The 18,645-nt window shown below is 42.1% G+C and overlaps 1 protein-coding gene across 2 annotated transcripts in view; it reads left to right on the forward strand.

Annotated features, from left to right (window-relative positions):
* Nucleotides 1–18,645, forward strand: part of SDF4 (stromal cell derived factor 4) — a 469,287-nt gene that overhangs the window by 113,474 nt on the left and 337,168 nt on the right. The gene's annotated exons all lie outside the window — the stretch shown is intronic.

Below are 18,645 nucleotides of genomic sequence, written 5' to 3' on the forward strand. Positions count from 1 at the left end.
GGACTTTGCAGAGCCCTTTAAGTCTTCCCTTGTAAGTGCCCCGTTTGACGGCTTATCCTTATTCAGGCCTAAAGTGAAGGACATGCTCACCAGGTGGGAAAGACACTGCCATAGGAGTCTTGTTTTTTTCTATACCTACAAGACCTTATCCCAAATGTCAGAGAAGTAGTGGTAAAATGTGGTTCTAGAAATCAGAGATCTTTTCAGGGCACACGTGGTGAAACTTCTCCCAGAGGCAGAGGGGGAAGTAATAATGGAAGATGCCGACCACACAGCAGAGTGGGTCTGCAGAATCTGGGCAACAGAGAATCTTTCTTTGGTAGGCCCTTTCAGTGCTCCTGAATGGAGGCCTGTCTGTCCAACTCTGGTGGCAGTCGAGGGTCGTCCATCTTTGCACCCAGTAGCCTGGGAAAAAGTAACAAAAGACAAATGGGTACAAAGCATCATATTCAGAAGTTACACCATCCTTTTTTCCCTTCCCTTTACCAAGATAAAAAAGGTTCTGGGCATTACACCCAGTCAAAAGGAACGAAAAACCATAGAAATTCAAAAGTTACTAAACGAGAGTCCTCCAAAGAGTCCCCGCAGATCAAATAGGATCTGGAACTTGTTCAAGATTTATTTACTTATTTTACATTTGTTGACCGAGGTAGTCCGTCTGGGTGTGAGCCCATTTTCAGCAGAGGCCCGGGGAGAAAAGCTCCAATAAAACACAAACAACATTGACAGGTACAGTGTCTGTTTTACATACAATTTAACAGAAATATCTAGAGACAATAGTTGTATTTTTTTTTTTTTGAGGGCAGGGGTCCATCTTTAGTTGATCATTTGAGTGTACTTTAATATGTGTACATATGTATACCCTTACACAAAAAAAAAAAAAAAGAAATTATCAAATTATACTCTTATTGTAGGTAGCTAAAAAGTGGTGTTAACAAGTGGAGGTGGGGTATACATGGAGACTATAAAATTTAGGAGATGAAATTTAATGTGGGCTTATGTGGTATTAGCCTGGCTTGGTGCAGGAGCAGAGCCAGTTGTTTGTGAGGTGGTCTTTGAGCAGAGACTTGAATTGTTGTAGGTTGGTAGCATTTGGATGTGTTGAGGGACTGAGTTCCAAAGTATGTGGTGGGAGTAGAGGGCGTCCCCGGCTTTGTTGTTGCTTTTGGATACTTGGAGTGTTTTGTGCGAGGATCGGAATTGCCGAGTGTTGGTATATGGTTGGAGTAATTGTTGTAGGGCTGGGGTTCTGTTTGGCTGGTATATTAGTTGGTAGGTAAAGACAAGTTGGGTATAGGTTAGTTGTTGTGGGAATTCTAGCCAGTTTATTTGTTGTAGGGCAGAACAATGGTGGGACCTATATGGGGAGCTAGTGGCGAACTTCGCTATTTTGTTGTAGGCTGATTCAAGTTTGGTAAGGTCAGTTTTGTTAAGGTTTGTAAGGATGGGAGAAGCACAGAGAACAGTAGATAAGAGATGAGCCGTGGCGATGCTTAGTCTAGAATGGGTAGTTAGGAAAGGATTAATTCGGTAAAGAGAGCCTAGTTTGATGTGTTTTTTTAATGGTTTGAGAGAGGTGTAGGTCGAATTTTAATTTGCTATCAATTGTGACACCTAGTAATTTGGTATGTGAGCTGGTGTTTATAATTGTGTTGGAGGAGTGGATTTGAAAAGTGGCTGAGGGATTTGGGTGTTTTGGTGGGGAGAAAGAGCATGAGTTTGGTCATGTTTGGGTTCGGTATGAGGTTAGTGTTAGCCAGGATTCTGCTTCTAGGAAGGATTGTTGTGTTATAGCTTGTAGTTGTGTCAGAGAGGGGGCGGAGCATATCGGGATAGAGTCATCTGCATATTGGATGACAGAGGCAAGAGATGTGGATTTATGGAGTTGATTTGTGAAGATGGTAAAAAGTAGGGGGCCTAATATGGAGCCTTGTAGAACCCCTATGTTAACAGGGAGCAAAGATGAATGGCTCCTGTTGCCATCTTAACAGCCTGCTGGTGTTTGTTTAGATAGCTGTGGAACCAAGCTAGGGAAGAATGACTGAGATGTAATGTGACCAGTCCTGACAGCAGTTTTTGGTGTGCAACTGTGTTGAATGCCTTTGAGAGATCTAGAAAGATGGACGAGGCATATTTATTCTGATTTCTGTGTTCATTTATTGTGTTAGTAAAACTGAGGAGGGCGGTTGTGGTGCTGCGGTGAGGGCGAAAACCATGTTGTGAGGTTATTGGAGAGAAGGTAGTGTAGAAGCTGGGAGTGAATACATTTTTCTAGCATTTTGGAGAGAGGCGAAAGAATGGCAACGGGCCTGTAATTAGTAAGCTTGGTAGAGAATGCCACCTTTATGCAGTGGGGTGATGTAGGAGACTTTCCAGATGAATGGGCATAGTTCTCAGAGATAGAGCGGTTGATGAGGATAGAAATGGGGTGTAGGCTATGACTTCGGAGGCAGCTTTGAGGAATTCTGATGGGGAGGTTGTCAGCAGCTAGGCTGGTTTGCTTGAGCTTACTGAGTAGTTTTTTTTATGGTATGGGTTGGGACTGGGTTAAAGAAGGAGTTTATACACCCTCATTGCTGGCTACGGGGATTGTAGTAGTGATGTTTTGGTCATAGTCAATAAGTGAGTGAATTGTGTTTATGAAAAAGGAATTTAATTGTGTTGCAATGTTATCATTTTGATGAGGGTGTGGTAGGATTGGGGGTGGACGTACTACCAGGTTGCAGGAGTTTGTTTATAGTGGCCCAGAATTTTTTGGGGTTGTTTTTGTTACTTTGCTGTGCAGTGATGTAGTAGGCTTTTTTTTGTCAGCTTTTATCTGGGATTTGGCTTTATTCCCAAGTTGTTTGAAAAGTAGAAGGTTGTCATTGCTTTTGTTTCTTTTTTAGATTTAGATTCTTTTTAGTTCCAAAGAAAATAGGAGACTAGAGACCGATTCTAGATCTCAGCATTCTAAACAAATCTGTAAAAAAAGACCAAGTTCCAGATCGTAATACTGCAGTCGATACTCCCATTCCTGGGACAAGACGATTGGATGTGCTCTATGGACCTCCAGGATTTGTACTACCACATAAAAATGGACAGGCTATTCAGGAGGCACCTGCGCTTTCAGTTGGGAGCCAGTCACTACCAATTTTGAGCTCTGCCCTTTGGCCTCACTACAGCCCCCAGTGTTCACCAAATATATGGCAGTAGTAGTGGCTCACTTGAGACGTCTGGGATTCCGGGTGTTTCCATACGTAGATGACTGGCTCCTAACCACCACCACTGAGCATTTGCTAATAAAAACAAGGGACACAGCATTGCAAAACTGCTCCCTACTAGGGATTATAATAAATTACAAAAAGTCTGCCTTAGTGCCTTTTCAGCATGTGGTATTCATAGGGCAGAATTAAACTCAACAAAAACGACAGCAAGACTTCCTCCAGAAAGGATCCAGCATCTAAGACATCAGGTGACATACCTTTGAAGAAGGAAGAAAGCTCAAGCAACGATGGTTCTAAAAGCCCTGGGAATCATGACAGCAGCGATCCCCCTAGTACATTTGCACATGAGAATTCTTCAGTGGTTGCTATTCACTCAGTGGTCGATGCAAGATCTGCCGATGTCTCACAAAATAATAACAGAAACTTGCAAGAAGGCTCTTTGTTGGTGGCTTTACTCCACTCTGGTGACCTCTAGGTCAACTGTACTCCCCAACCAGTGGCCACAGTGACCATGGATGCCACTCAGATGGGGCATTATCTGGAAAGACAGTCCAAGGCACCTGGCAGGATCATGAGGCCCACTTGCACATCAGTGCCCTAGAGATGTGAACGGTGCTTTGAGCATTTCAAGCATTCCAGGAGACTCTTCCACTGGAAACTATTGCAGTTCAGACAGACATGTCAGTTATATGGTACATAAACAAACAAGGAGGAACCAGATCTCATCCCCCTTTGTTGAAAGACCTTGAGAGTATGGCATTGGGGCAACCTCCTCCCAATGTTTTCTGATGGTAAATCACATTTCGGGGAAATCCATTGTGATAGTGGACAGACTCAGCAGGGCTATTCTGATGCCTCACGAGTGGTCCCTAAAACAGGAAGTAGTGGAAAAGATTTTTTGAAAATGGAGCCAGCCTCGCTGCGACGTTTTTACGACAGAATGCCAAATGCAGCAGCTACTTTCTCTTTATCCCCCCCCTCCGGGCAAGTCACCAAGGGATGCACTTGTTCACGATTGGCCACCGGGCCTCCTGTATCCCTTTCCTTCTTTTCCAGTAATTCTCTGAGTACTTAAGGCTAATTGGTTGGGAAGGAACTTGATATTCATCGCTCTATACTGGCCTCGTGAAATCTGGTTCTCCTTCCTGTGGCCTCGTCTTCGAGAGGAGCCATTGATTCTTGACCCGGTTCCAGATCTTCTGACTCCTGCATCAGGAACGCTCCATCCATCTCTTCGGACCCTCAAACTGGCAGCTTGGCTGCTCCACTTCCAATGATAGCCAGGTTTCCAAACCTCTCCTGTCCTGTTAAAATGCTTTAATCTCTTCTCATAAGGCTTCAACAAGGAAGATGTATAAAAGCAAATGGAAAAGATTCTCCTTATGGGCTACTCATGGCTGTATTGATCCCTTTTCTGCTCCAGTCAGTTCCAGTCTAGATTTCCTAGCAAAACTGTTTGGTGACGGTGACTGTGCTGCTGCTGCCACTATTAGGGTTCAGCTAGCAGCAATCTCCAGTTTTCATTTAGGAGACTCCGGCTCCAATATAATGTCTGATAGACTATGCAAAGCTTTTCTTAAAGGTACTGTTGATAAGACCACCTATCAGAGACCTTCCAACACCAATGGGACTTAAATTTTGTCCTGTCCCGCATATTTCCTCCTTTTGAACCTGCATAATCTTGCAAATTGAAATTTTTGACCTGGAAAACCATTTTCTTGATGGCAATCACCTCTGCTAGAAGGGTGACAGAGTTGCAAGCCTTGTCAATAAAGCCCCCTTACTTATTTTTACATAGAGACAGGGTGTCCTTCTGAACAAACCCTTCCTTTTTGCCCAACGTAGCTTCAGAGTCGTATTTGAACCAAACTATAGAATTACCAAGTGTCTTCCCAAATTATGAGAACAAAGCAGAATACATGTTACATCAACTGGATGTGCATAGACAATTACGTTTTTACTTGCACAGAATTTCAGAATTCCGAAAATATGATCAGTTATTTGTTTCTTTTTCAGAGTCACAGAAAGGTTCTCTTGCATCTAAAGTTACACTTTCTAAATGGCTTTCTGATGGTATAGCTTTTATCTACAAGTCTCAAATAAACATCTGGAAAGAGTTAAAGCCCATTCTACAAGAGCCATTGCAACCTCCTCAAGTTTTCTAGCTAAATTACCAATTGACACAATTTGTGCTGCAGCAACATAGGCTAAACCACATACCTTTTATCACTCATTACAAAGTTGATTTGGCCTCCAGGAGTAGGGCCTATTTTGGTATTCCATGATTCTAAGGAATATTCTCCCTTGAGCCACCCGATATTCAGTGTGCTAGGGACACTGTCCCAATATTGTAAGAATGAAGGCTAGATAGGATAACATCAATTAAAGAAGTTATGTATTCACCATAACATTCCATGTGTGTTGTCCATCTTCGCCTTCATTCTTACATCCCACCCTCCTTCCCCCTACCCTTCTTTACTCCTAGAAGACCAAGGCTATACAATTGGATTACCTTGACCTCTGACCTTTTCATCAGCCTCTAATTTCTTCATTGAAGTTCTTAGCCTTATAGTTAGTACAAACAAGATCTGGAGAGGGGTTCGGCCACAGAACCCGAACCGAAATACAAAAGGTGGGGGCGTATCCATATTTATCAAGGATACCCGTACCTCCAGGTTAGTGGCACAGTACTGTGCTTCAGAGATCATCCACGTGCAACTAACAACGGGCAAAACTGCAATTTAAATTGTAGCTTGCTACAGATGACCCACCGTGTCCCAGTACCCCCTTTCTGCATTTCCGGAAACACTGGGAAACATAAAGGTCCTACCAAACACCCTAATATTGAGTGATTTCAATTGCCCAAACATTAACTGGGAGAACTACTCCAGTACTAACTCCCTTGCCCAACTTTTCCTGGAATTTATAAACTCAAATGCCCTGGTTCAACTGGTCTGTACTCCCACCAGAGGTGATAACATATTGGACCTGGTCATCACCAACATGGGCGACCGGTGTTCCACACCGGAGGTCAACCTCTCGCTGGTTAGATCTGACCATAAACAAATCACTTTGGATATCCACATTCCACCCCCACCCCCGGACAAGGAAACCACCATGAAAAACTTTTCTAAAGCAAACTTCATGTTACAGAGGTGGAAAGTTTCAAAGCCCACATGCTGAAGGATAACACTGTCCAAGCTGCAAAATCCTTTATTAATGCATTCTATGGGCACCTAAGAGTGCATGGATCATGCCATCCCAGCAAAACCAAGACTCACTCCTCCAAGAAAAGGAAACCAGTCTGGTGGACTCCTGCCATAAACAAGCTATACAGTAGAAGGAGGAACCTAGTACAGAAAAGAGTAAAAGCCCAAAGAAGGGAAGACATCCCTGATCAGTATCGGCAAGAAACTACAATCCCTCATAAAATCATCCAAGGTCAGTATCGGCAAGAAACTACAATCCCTCATAAAATCATCCAAGGTGAGCTTTGAAAGAAAAATTGCCAAGGACTCCAAAGATAACCACAAGGCATTCTTTAGCTATGTCAAGAAGCTAAGTGTCAATGCTCAGATCTGCTCAGAGTTGGTGCAGAATGGCACAAAGTACACTGAACCGACCAACATCACCAACATCCTGTCAGACAGGTTCAGCGCAGACTTCACCCCCTTCTCACCCCCAAAAGTGGTCATAACCATACCAGAAGAATGTAGACTCCCTGAAATCAGACAATCTGGTTAAAACAGCTGTCTCCAAAGCCAAAAAAACAGCATAAATGGGACTGGACAGTGTCCCAGGCTGCGTCCTACATGAGCTCAAAGACGAACTAATCCCTCACCTAGACACACTGTTCAAACTCAGCCTCTCCACAGGCTTACGTACCCATAGAGTGGCACACAGCAACAGTTATTCCGCTCCACAAAGGTTGAGCCACAACAGACCCCAGGAACTATCGCCCTATAAGCCTGACTAGCTTGGTCTGCAAGGCTATGGAACTCCTTAACAGAGACATTGGGAACCTCCATACACTGGACCCAACTCAGTTCGGCTTTAAGGGCAGATCATGCCTCCTAAACCTGATGGACTTCTTTGAGACAGTTACCAAGGCTATAGATAAGGGAGAGGTGGTACACACAGCCTACCTAGACCTCACAACGGCCTTTGACACCATTCCCCATTCTGGTATTATGGACCAGCTCACCAGCCTGAACATAAACCACTACGTTACCAGATAGGTTGCCATCTGACTCACGGACAGAGCCCACATGGTGGGAGTTGCGAGCGCTAGGTCCGACTCTAAACCGGTTACAAGTGGTGTTCCCCAGGGCTCAGCCCTAGGACCCCTCCTGTTCGGCATATACTTCTCAGATGTACAGGCAAGCACAGGAGGACTGTGGCTGACCAAGTTCGCAGATGACTGCAAACTAGGGGCTATAATAGACTCTCTGGCTGACACAGACATCCTCCAAAAGGGTCTCACTGAGACTGATACCTGGTGTCAATCATGGCCTCAAGTTAAATGCCAAAAAGTGCATAGTCATCTCCTTTGAAAAAAACAAAGTACCCACAAACTACCACATAGGTGGTAGTCCCCTAAATACAGACGTAATAAGGGATTTGGGGACCCAAGTAGATGGTAATCTCACCTTTGATAATCACATTGCCAAAGTGGTTAGAAAATCATTCTATGTGGCCCACCTAATCACAAAAAGGTTCGCATCCAGATCAAAAGAGGTCATTGTGCTCCTCTACTCATCAGACCCATCATAGAGCACAAAGCTTCATTTGGGATGTACCTTACAAGACACCTGCAACAGCTGGAACGACCACAGAAGTACCTCACCAAGGGGATCACTGGCCTCAAACAGATGCCCTATGCAGCTCGACTCCAGCTGTACTCTGTTGCATACCACCTACTTAGAGATGATCTCTGCCATGTCCAACCCAGAATTGATGGACATGCTCCTCCTAAAGAAAACCTTATCCCCTTGAGACGCACACTCTAGGGATCTAAACCTCACCACAACAATAAATAGGAAGTGCTGGAAGGATAGATTCCTGTCCCAGGTACTTCCCATGCTTCGGAACAAGATTCCAATCTACATTAGGCAGAGCTCCTTGCTAACACTCTAAAAAAAGAAACCTTAACGAGTGGATGGGAAACTAAGTTTACCCCGGGATCACTTCAGTGGCTCTGCTGAATAGAGGGACAGGGAACTAATCTAAGGGGGTGGTGAAAGCCAACACATTCTGGCTAGGGTTATAAATGCCTTCAGGCAGATAGCCTAGTACTAACCTATGAACCTATAAGACGGATCTGAGGATTGGATCCAAACCCAACCTAGTAAGAATGAAGGCAAAGATGGACAACACACATGGAACGTTATGGTGAGTACATAACTTCTTTTTTTCCCTTTAGAGTCTCTATGGAGCAGGTGGGTGAACAAAGTAAGATACAAAGGGTTATTATTGGGTTTCTTGTAGCCAAATTCTTGTGTATTGTTAACATGGATGTTGAGAAATGTACCTCTGCACTGTAGTGAAGTAAAGCTTAAGAGGTAAATTTTGACATCCTAAGAAAACCATTAACCACACATTTAACACACTTGGCACTGCTACAGCTGTGAAGCATGCTTCTAAGGAGTAAATGACTGTAAAAGCTACAAGCTACAGTAGAATCAGTTATGTGAATGCAGCCTTCCATAGTTGGGTAGGAAAAATCATAGTCTGAATATGTAAACATTGCACAGTGCAGTGCAGAGGTACATTTCTCAACATCCATGTTAACAATACACAAGAATTTGGCTACAAGAAACCCAATAATAACCCTTTGTATCTTACTTTGTTCACGCACCTGCTCCATAGAGATTCTAAACATTATATGTATTCACTTGTGCATGTTTTTTTGAGCTTGCACTACAATAATATAGTATAATGTTTTGTACTTAAAGTAAATTTGTTTTATTTTCTTGTTTAATGCTCCTCAAAAGCAGTTTTAGAAGTTTTTTTAATCTGGTTATATTGTATGTTTGATTATCCTTGTGTGTAACAGAGGTATCTGAAAATGAGTTGTCTAACAGTTTTTAATACCATTTTTAGTGACTCACTCTATTCTGTGGTGGTTGGCACTGACCACTGTTGAGTTCCGGCCCAAGCCTACAGCTTGACAGCAGTGTAACATGATTTTTTTAATCATTTTGGCTAATTGTGCGTATGTCCAGCATTCTGGGAAGAAGTACCATATCTTGCATTGAGCCTTGCATTACATTTGTCCACTCTACCTTACAGTCATTTGCAGAAACAACTACTTTTGCAGCCAGACAATGCCAATTGTTAATATCCAAAGTAGCCGTCTTCAGTGAACTAGCAGAATATAAACAAGAACCAGAAGCTGTAGGCTTTAAATGCAAAGTTCAGATAAGAACTCTGTGACAACCATATTGTAGGATAAGAGATGTTTATGCACTTGGAGGCTGAATCAGCTTTTTTTCTGATTGGCTTCTGTCCAACAGTGATGTCATCTTTGACATGTCATAGAGACAGTTGAGTTAAGAGAGGTCATACTAGCAACAGTTGGAAAATGTAAAGTCTGTGTGATTAGAGTGAATTTTTTTGAGAGGGAAACTAATGACCAGAGGCAGGCTGAAAACCAGTGCAAGCTACAGTGTTGTAAAGCTTTTTAAAATGGTAAGCTGAGCACAGCAAGTCAAACAGTGTTTGTAGGCTGCACAAGTAATTTATTTTCTCTCTCTCTCACTCTGTGGAATATCCCACTGCATACTAAACAGTCACATTTTAGAAAACCAGGATCTAGGTTGCCTGATTTAATCCTGCTTGGTGAATTAGAAGTGCAAAACGCATTTGAAGTTGCAGGGGGGATTTAGATGTTTGAAAAGTATTGCACCGGTGTTTCACCTCACACTTGGCTGAATGCAGGTTTGCTGTTCTAGATATTACTCTGTATGTTGGAAAATTCCCATCAGAACAGGTTTCAAAACACCCATTAAATCACTTTTAAAGTGAACATACCCCTGTGGCATTATATGAAATTAAATCTAGTCACATGGCATTACAGGTCTTAAGTCCTCAGCCCATGTTTACACTTTTTCTATACAACTGTTCAAGTGGTCTTTAATTATTCTCCTCTTTCTTCTTGTTGCCCAAATTCCTATACCCTCCCCTCCCTGTTTTGTTATTGTATGTTTCCTTTTCCTCTTGCCTTGACACCTTTCCCCTTCCTGTTGATGTAATACAGCTGCTTTGGGTTTCTCCCTCTGTTAACCTATACTAACACTCTGTGCTTGCATGGCAGTGAGCAAAGCCTGGATGGGATGCCATAGCACACCCACAGACAACTGTATGCCTGCCTGTAGGAATGTTAGAGGCTCAGCAGATATTTGTTTGCCGAGAATGTCCATTTGAGAAATCTGATTTTCAGTGGTCTTGTAGAGAGTTTAAGACTAGTACAGCAATAGTGACTTCAAGCTTTAGAAACTCAAGATGCAAATGTTGTAATGAGAACGTGGTGCACTGAAATAGAACTGTTTAAATTAAAGGGGAGAAATAAGTAACATCACCAGTGGTAGATGCTTGATTACCATTTTAAATTTGTTAGTGTAATGTGTAAAATCCCTATGGCTACAATAACAGTATTAATATACAGTATATAACTAAGCAACATGGAAAATTATCAGTTTTCTGTTGCCACTTGTAGGTGAATATAATTTTGAAAGCAGTGAGAAACAAAATATAACCCATTATGTATTGGTAAAAATGTAGGTATGGTGATTTTCTTTTTACTTTCTTGAGAGTAAACTTTTTGCTAGCAGTTCTGTTAATAGGTTCATAGGTAGGTACTAGGCTATTCGCCCAAGGGCCTAAGTAAGCCTAGCCAACAAGGTTTCCTGCCTTACGCCACCCAAGAAAGTTAATTTCCTGTGCCCCTGTCGAGCAGAGCCACAGAAATGATCCCTGGGGTGTATTTCCTATTTCCCATCCACTCATCAAGATTTTTCTTGAAGAGTGCTAATGAGGAACTTTGCTTGACATAGTTGGGTAGCTTGTTCCAGAGTGTAGAAAGTCTCTGGGACAGGAATATTTTCCTCCAGCCTGTCCTGTTTATTGTGGTGACCAGGTTTAGGTCCCTAGAGCGTGTAGCTCTGAGGGATTGGGATTTCTTTAGGTGTAGCATTTCCAACAGCTCTGGGTTTGACACAACTTTATATGTTAGGCAGAGATCTCCTCTGAGTAGGTGATATCTTGCAGAGTAAAGCTAGAGTTTTTTGAGACGGTCAGTGTAGGGCATCTGTTAGGCCAGTAATTCTCTTTGTGAGGTATTTCTGTGGGTGAGGTACATTCCAAAAGGGGCGTTGTACTCTATAATGGGTCTAATGAGTGCCGAGTACAATGATCTCTTTTTTTTTTTTTTTTTCCTGGATGAGAACCCTTTTGTGATGAGGTGTGCCACATAGAAGGATTTCCTGACTACTGTGGTGATATGATTATCAAAGGAGAGACTACTATCCACGTGGGTCCCAAGGTCTCTTATCACACATTCGGTGTTAAGTAGACTGCCGTTTAGGTGGTAATTCATGGGTACAGAGTTTTTACCAAAGGGGATGACGATACACTTTTTGGCATTGAGCTTGAGGCCATGCCTCTGACACCAGACATTTGTCTCAGCGAGGCCCTTCTGTAGGATATCCACATCATTTGGGGACTCGACTATGGCTCCTAATTTGTAGTCATCTGCGAAGTTCGTTAACCAGAGGTCTTTTGTGTTGGCCTGTACTTCAGAGAAGTAGATACCAAACAGGAGAGGTCTCAGGACTGAACCCAGTGGTACTTCTCTTGTCACTGGTTTTGAAGTCAGATTTGGAGTCTGCAACTTTAACAGTGTGGGTTTTGTCAGTGAGCCAGTTGGCAACCCGTCTTGTGACGTAGGGATTTATACCTAGTTTAGTGAGCTTAGCTATAATTCCAGAATGGGGGATGGTGTCGAAAGCCTTGGGGAGGATAGGCTGTGTGAACCACCTTACCCTCGTCTATGGTTTTGCTGACTGCTTCAAAGAAGTCGATCAGGTTCAGGAGGCATGATCTGCCTTTCACAAACTCGAATTGGGTGGGGTCCAGAGTTTGGAAGTTACCAATGTCTTTTTTTTGAGTTCCATGATGATATGTTCCATGGTCTTGCAGACCAGGCTCGTCAGGCTAATAGGGTGATAGTTCCCAGGATCAATGATGGCTCCCCCTTTGTGGAGTGGGATAACTGTTGCTGTGTGCCATTCAGTGGGCACAAAGCCTGATGTGAGACTATAATTGAACATGGTGCTTAGGTGGGCAGCCAGTTCGTTCTGACGTTCATGTAAAATGCAGCCTGGGATGTTGTCCAGTCCCATAGATGCTGTGTTTTTGGTTTTAGAGAGTGCAGCTTTTACCTGCATAGATGTGATTACAGGGACTCTGCATTCCTGTATAGATATGGGCCCTTTAGGGGGGGAGAGGGGGGATAAAGTTAGCACTGAACCTATCTGCCAGGATGTTGGTAATATCAGTGGGTTCTGTAATTTTCGTGCTGTTGTGCTGTAACTCTGAGCAGATCTTGTGTTGCCATTGAGATTCTTGACATGGCTATAGAATGCTTTGTGGTTGTCCTTAGAATCGGTGATGATTTTTGTAGCTAGCTTTGGATGATCTTATAAGGGATCTCTGCTTCTTACTGAGGCTGACCAGGGGGCTCCTCCACTCATGGGATTTTACTCTCTCTTGCAACAGTTTCTTCCTTCTGTTGTAGAGATTGTTTGTTTATGGTAGGGGACCACCAGATTTGCTTCCTTTTTTTGGAGGATAGCGTCTTGGTTCTGTTTGGGATAGCACGATCCATGCACTCGTAAGTGCTTATAGAGTGCATTTGTGTAGGATTCAGCAGCGTAACTGTGTTTTCCATCTGCATGGGTGTCATGAAGCTTGCCACTTCTGTCTTAAGCATGAAGTTGGCTTTGGAGAAATTTTTTACTGTGGTTTCCTTAATGGTGGGTGGGGGTTGGATGCAGATATCTAGGGTGATTAGCTTATGATCGGATCTGACCAATGAGGAGTTGACTTCAGGTGTGGATCACCGGTCACTCTCATGTTGGTAATAACTAGGTCTAGGATATTGTTGCCCTTGGTGGGGGTGTGGATAAGTTAATCCAGGGCATTGGAATTTATGAATTCCAGAAAGCATTGAGCGAAGGAGTTGGTACATGATTAGTTTTCCCAGTTAATAGTGGGGTAGTTGAAATCGCCCATTATTAGGGTGTTTGGTTGAACCCTAATATTTTCCAGTATATCAAGAAAAGAGGAGTGGGAATCCTGGGGCATGGTGGAGGATCTGCAGCAAGCTACAATTTGGATTGCAGTTTTGCCCAGAGTTAGTTGCACTTGAATAACCTCGGATGTATTATGCTGCACAGCTAGCCTGCAGGTGTGGATATTCTTAATGAATGTAGACACACCTCCGCCATTGGTGTTCTGGTCCAGGTTAGATGGCCGTAAAGTGTGGTATGAGGAGTTTCCTGGTAATGCAGGGGTGCTCTTTAGAGCCTTGAACCAGTTCTCAGTCACTGCACAGATATCGATGTTCTCCATTTTAAGGAGTGCCTCGAGTGAGTGCATTTTGAGATTTAGACTTCTCACATTGAGTAGCATTACCCTCAGTTTTTGCTTGCCTGTTGCTGTTACGGTGGTGAATTTGTCATTTGAACCTTGCCTAAAAAAGGCACTATAGGGGCGGCAAGAGCCTTAGCCAGTATCCGGCATCACAGAGCGGCAAGTGCAGGCCATCTCTGGTAAAGCATCATGGTCTGTCGACCATGTCGTCCCAGGCAGACAGATACTAGAGCCCCTTAGAATGACACCAGAAGCTTAGCCAATTGTTGAAATCAGTCATTTTGTCCTTGTACTGCGGTATAATTCTGGGCAATGGCAGGATGCTCCTCAGGATTATGGTGATACGTGCCCTGGGATACAAGATCGGAGAGCTCTTCCATGTCTCTTTTCATGTAGTCCAGGGAGATAACGTCTCAGGTTGTTCACACCAACATGGACAATTACAGATATGTACCACAGTTGCAGCTCTGGTGTGCCTGTACAAAGTAATGACTTGTCTATTGTGTGTGCTTCTTGTTAAATGGAGAACATTCCAGGGTTTGCTAATACATATGCCAAAACCCTATTTCTTAGGTTTTTTTGGGAATATAAGTAAGACAAAAAGTTGATTTTCTAACACAACTTTGTGTGTGTCTACTAGAGAGATATATATATTTTTGACACCTTCATTGAATTGTCACTTGTGACATAGGCACATTTACATTTATGCAAAAGTTATCAAACTGTAATAAATTCACATTAACAACCTAAACATTACATAAATTATTCAATTCCTGTCCCTTTTTTAAAGAAGAAACATATTTATTAAACCATCACTTACGACATGAGCAATCATACCTTTATATAAATGAAAACAAGCCACACTGACCATCCTAGTTGCATTTTACATCACAATCCATACTTGACAGACTCCCAGTTGCAGACATTATACATCACTTATCGTCTGCCTAATTGCTTTCAGCAAACATTACATAGCTCAAGTCCTGGCTTCTTTTAAATATGTTGTTCCTACAACTGACATTTTTTCCTCTGTAGTTTGCTCCTACCTTTTTCTAAAAATCTCCGTTCCAGTTCTACATCTGTTACTATATTCACTACTTCTAATATAGTTGGATTAGATTTTGATTTCCATTTTCTAGTAATTGCTTTTTTAGCAGCCACCATAATTTGACACAGCAAGGCCTTACCATGTCTGTTTTATTTTATATTTATTTTACATTTGTTGACCGGGGTAGTCCAACTGGATGCATGTCCATTTTCAGCGGAGGCCCGTGAAAAAAAGCTCCAAGGTAAACAGAAACATTAAAAACCTGTTACAAATATAATTTTGACAAATAATACATAAGTAAACAGTAATAAACATGTTCCACAGGTTAGAGAGTTAATCCCTGGTTGAAAGCCAGGGGTAAATTAAACAGTAGCTGATTAATAGATTTTACACATTCTGGAAGAGTTATACAGGCTTGATACAATGACATAGCCAGTTTAATGCCAGATGATGTTTGAGTATAGTTTTAAATTGACCTAGGGAGGAGAGTAAAGTAATGTCAGCTGGAAGTGAGTTCCAAGATCTGCCTAGAGAGTTTGCAAAGAGAGAGTCACCAGCTGTATTGTTAATTTTGCTTGTCTTAATTAGTAGTCTGTTAGAGGATCTAAGCAGTCGTAGATTGTGATAGGGGGTGATAAGATTTTTAAGTGCAGGAATATTATCCGGATTATAAAGGATTTTATAAGCCATGGTCACTTGGTTATACTGAATTAGACTGGGTAGTTCAAGCCACCCAAGCTGGTTAAGATTGATGCAATGATGCGTCCTAAAAGGCAGCCCAGTGGCAAACCTGGTGATGTGGTTATAGCAGGTTGAGAGTTTAAGTGCAGTCTTGTTTATATTAGAGAGTATAGGGGATGTGTACAGAAGTGTTGAAGGTGAGCGCGAGCTCTGGCAATTTTAGCTGGAGGGGTTAGGAAGGCTTTTATTCTGTAAAGTGACCCTAGTTTTCTATTGATGGATTTGATCGATTTGGTTTACATGTAGGTCGAATTTTAGATTATCTATAATGACACCTAGTAGTTTTGTAGAGAGGTCAGGTGAGATTAATGTGCCATTATTTGCATTCATGGTAAAGGTAAAAGCAGGAGACCTTTGTGTTGGTGAGAAGAACTGCATTTTAGTTTTTTTGGGATTTCGTATCAAACGACATTCAGAAAGCCAGTTTTCTGTAGTGTTAAAGGTGGACTGGGTAGAAGATCATAAGTCTGTTGGAGATGTGGCTGAGCAGATCAGGGTGAAGTCATCAGTGTATTGGATACAGCTGACTTTTGGGATGACAGTTTACAGGTCGTTAATGAAGATGGATAACAACAGGGGTCCTAGTATAAAGCCTTGTGGTACTCCAAGGGTGTTGGGTAGTAGATTAGAGAGTTTGTTCTGCCAAAGAACTGCCTGCTGTCTCCCATTCAGGTAGGATGTAAACCATTGAAGGGCCTCCGTATCTAGACAGAATGTTTGCAAGGTGTGTATTAGAAGTTGGTGGTCAACCATGTCGAATGCCTTGGAAAGATCCAAGAAGAGGGCAGAGGATATGTGATTGTTGCGATTATGGTGTTGGTAAAAGCTAGTAGGGCTGAAGTAGTGCTGTGGTGTGGACGGACGCCATGTTGGGCATGTGCCATGAGGTGATTCTGGATTAGGTGGTGCATAATTTGTCTGTGAATACATTTTTCCATAATGTTTGCAAGTGGGGAGAGTATGGCTGTTGGTCTATAATTGGAGAATTCAGTAGAGCTGCCTCCTTTATGAAGTGGGATTACATAGGATATTTTCCAGATGGTGGGAATTCTAGCTTCTGCTATGGTTCGATTAATTTAGTATTGATACTGGGTAGGCAGTAACATTAGCTGACTTTTGAAGGTACACTGCGGGGAGTTGATCAGCAGAGTGTGTGGTGGGTTTTAATTATTTGATCAAGGTACGGATAAGTAACGTGGCCACTGGTTGGTAGCTGAATGAGATTAGGTTTCTAGGGGTGTTAATTTCAGGACCAGTGGAGCTAGGAGGTAGTTGGCTTGCTCGGGCTTGAATTGTCTCAGTAAAGAATCTGTTAAAAACCTCAAGGATGTTTCAGATAGTTTTATCAATAGTAGCAACTGGGATGGGGTAGAAGTTTGTCCAGGATTAAGTAGATTATTCAGTCCTGCCCAAAACTTCTGAGGGTTGTTTTGATTTACTGTCTTTAAGTTGCAGTAGTCTTGTTTTTTGTCTTATAAAATGGATTTTTTTGGTTTCGTTCCTAGATTGTCTATATTTAATTTGATCTTGGGGGGTCTTTTGTAGAATGCCATAAAGCCCATAATTTATTTCTACGGGGAATTTTGAGTATAGACTTTAGAAAGCCATGGTGCAGTTTTTGCTTTTATTTTCTTTGAACAAGCAGGTGCATGCAAATCTAGGATCTCAAGGAATTTGTTATTAAAGTAGGCAACTGCCTCCTCTAAGGGGAGGTGTTTTAGAATAGACCAGTTACACAAGTTAAATTCTTGTTGGAATTTGGCAGGGTCAAAGTCTTTTTTGTTTCTAACTTTTCTGAGTAAGGGTTGTTTGGGATTAATGGCTTTGTGCTTAACTATATAAGTGAGAAGGTGATCGCTTAGGTCGTCGGGGAGGGTACCAGCAGTGTACAGTTGGGGGTGGCTATTTATGAGTACCCAATCAAGCATGCTTTCTTTTTGGTTGGGTTTACATAGCCTGGTAGGGGTGGTTATGATTTTATTAAAAGCATGCAGGTTAATATAGGTTGATGGGGATTCTGAGGAACAGGTGCCCCAGTCTATGTTAAAATCCCTGAATAGTAGGGTTTCTTGGGGGTAATGACATGATAGCTAGTGCACAGTGTCTTTAAGTGTAGTTATATTGTTACCTGGGGAAATATACATTCAGATGGTATTAATGCATCTACTTTTGTTTAGTTGTAATCTAGTTGCAAGAATTTCAGCGTTAATCTGCGGTGGTTGTGTTACATCTATGATCACATTTAACTCAGATTTGTAGAGTATAGCTACCCCACCCCCCTTCTTGGAACACAATCCAGTCTGTGTATGTTATACCCAAGTGGTAACACTTCATTGTCTGTAGTGTTGAGTTTTAACCAGGTTTCAGATAGACAGAGAATCTCAGGGGAGTGGACAGCCGGGAGTGCATGCAGTTCATGTACCTTGTTATTAATGCTTCTAATATTGAGATGACAGACTAGGAGAGAGTTAGTTTGGTCTGTGTTTTTTTATTTTTATTTATTTTTTATTTTACATTTGTTGACCGGGCTAGTCTAGCTGGATATATGTCCATTTTCAGTAGAGGCCCGGGGAGAAAAGCTCCAGAAAGTTATGTACAAAAGACAATAGACAAAGACAAAGATAGGTACAGAATTAGTAATGCTAAAAACAGGGCAATTGAATAGAGGTAGTACATGAAAATAGTCAAATACATAGAAAATACACCAATCATATAAAGTGGAAAAATCTTTTTTTTTTTTTTGCAACACACAGTGAAATACATAAGCCTCAAATGTAATAGAGGTAGAGCTATCAATGTTACAGAGGCATGGATTATAGGAAGTTTGGCAGAAGAAAAGGTAGGGAGGTGGAAAAAGAGTTAATCAGGGTTAGTGCAAGAGCATAGCCAGTGTTTGTTGAGATGTGTTTTAAAAAGCGGAAGAAAAGGATTTCTGAGGGAAGTTTATTCCATATTTTGCCAACTGAGTTGGAAAAGAGACAGTCACCTGCAGAATTA

The sequence above is a fragment of the Protopterus annectens genome, chromosome 2.part1 (assembly GCF_019279795.1).
Source record: "Protopterus annectens isolate FY-2018-M chromosome 2.part1, PAN1.0, whole genome shotgun sequence".
Lineage (NCBI taxonomy): Eukaryota > Metazoa > Chordata > Ceratodontiformes > Protopteridae > Protopterus > Protopterus annectens.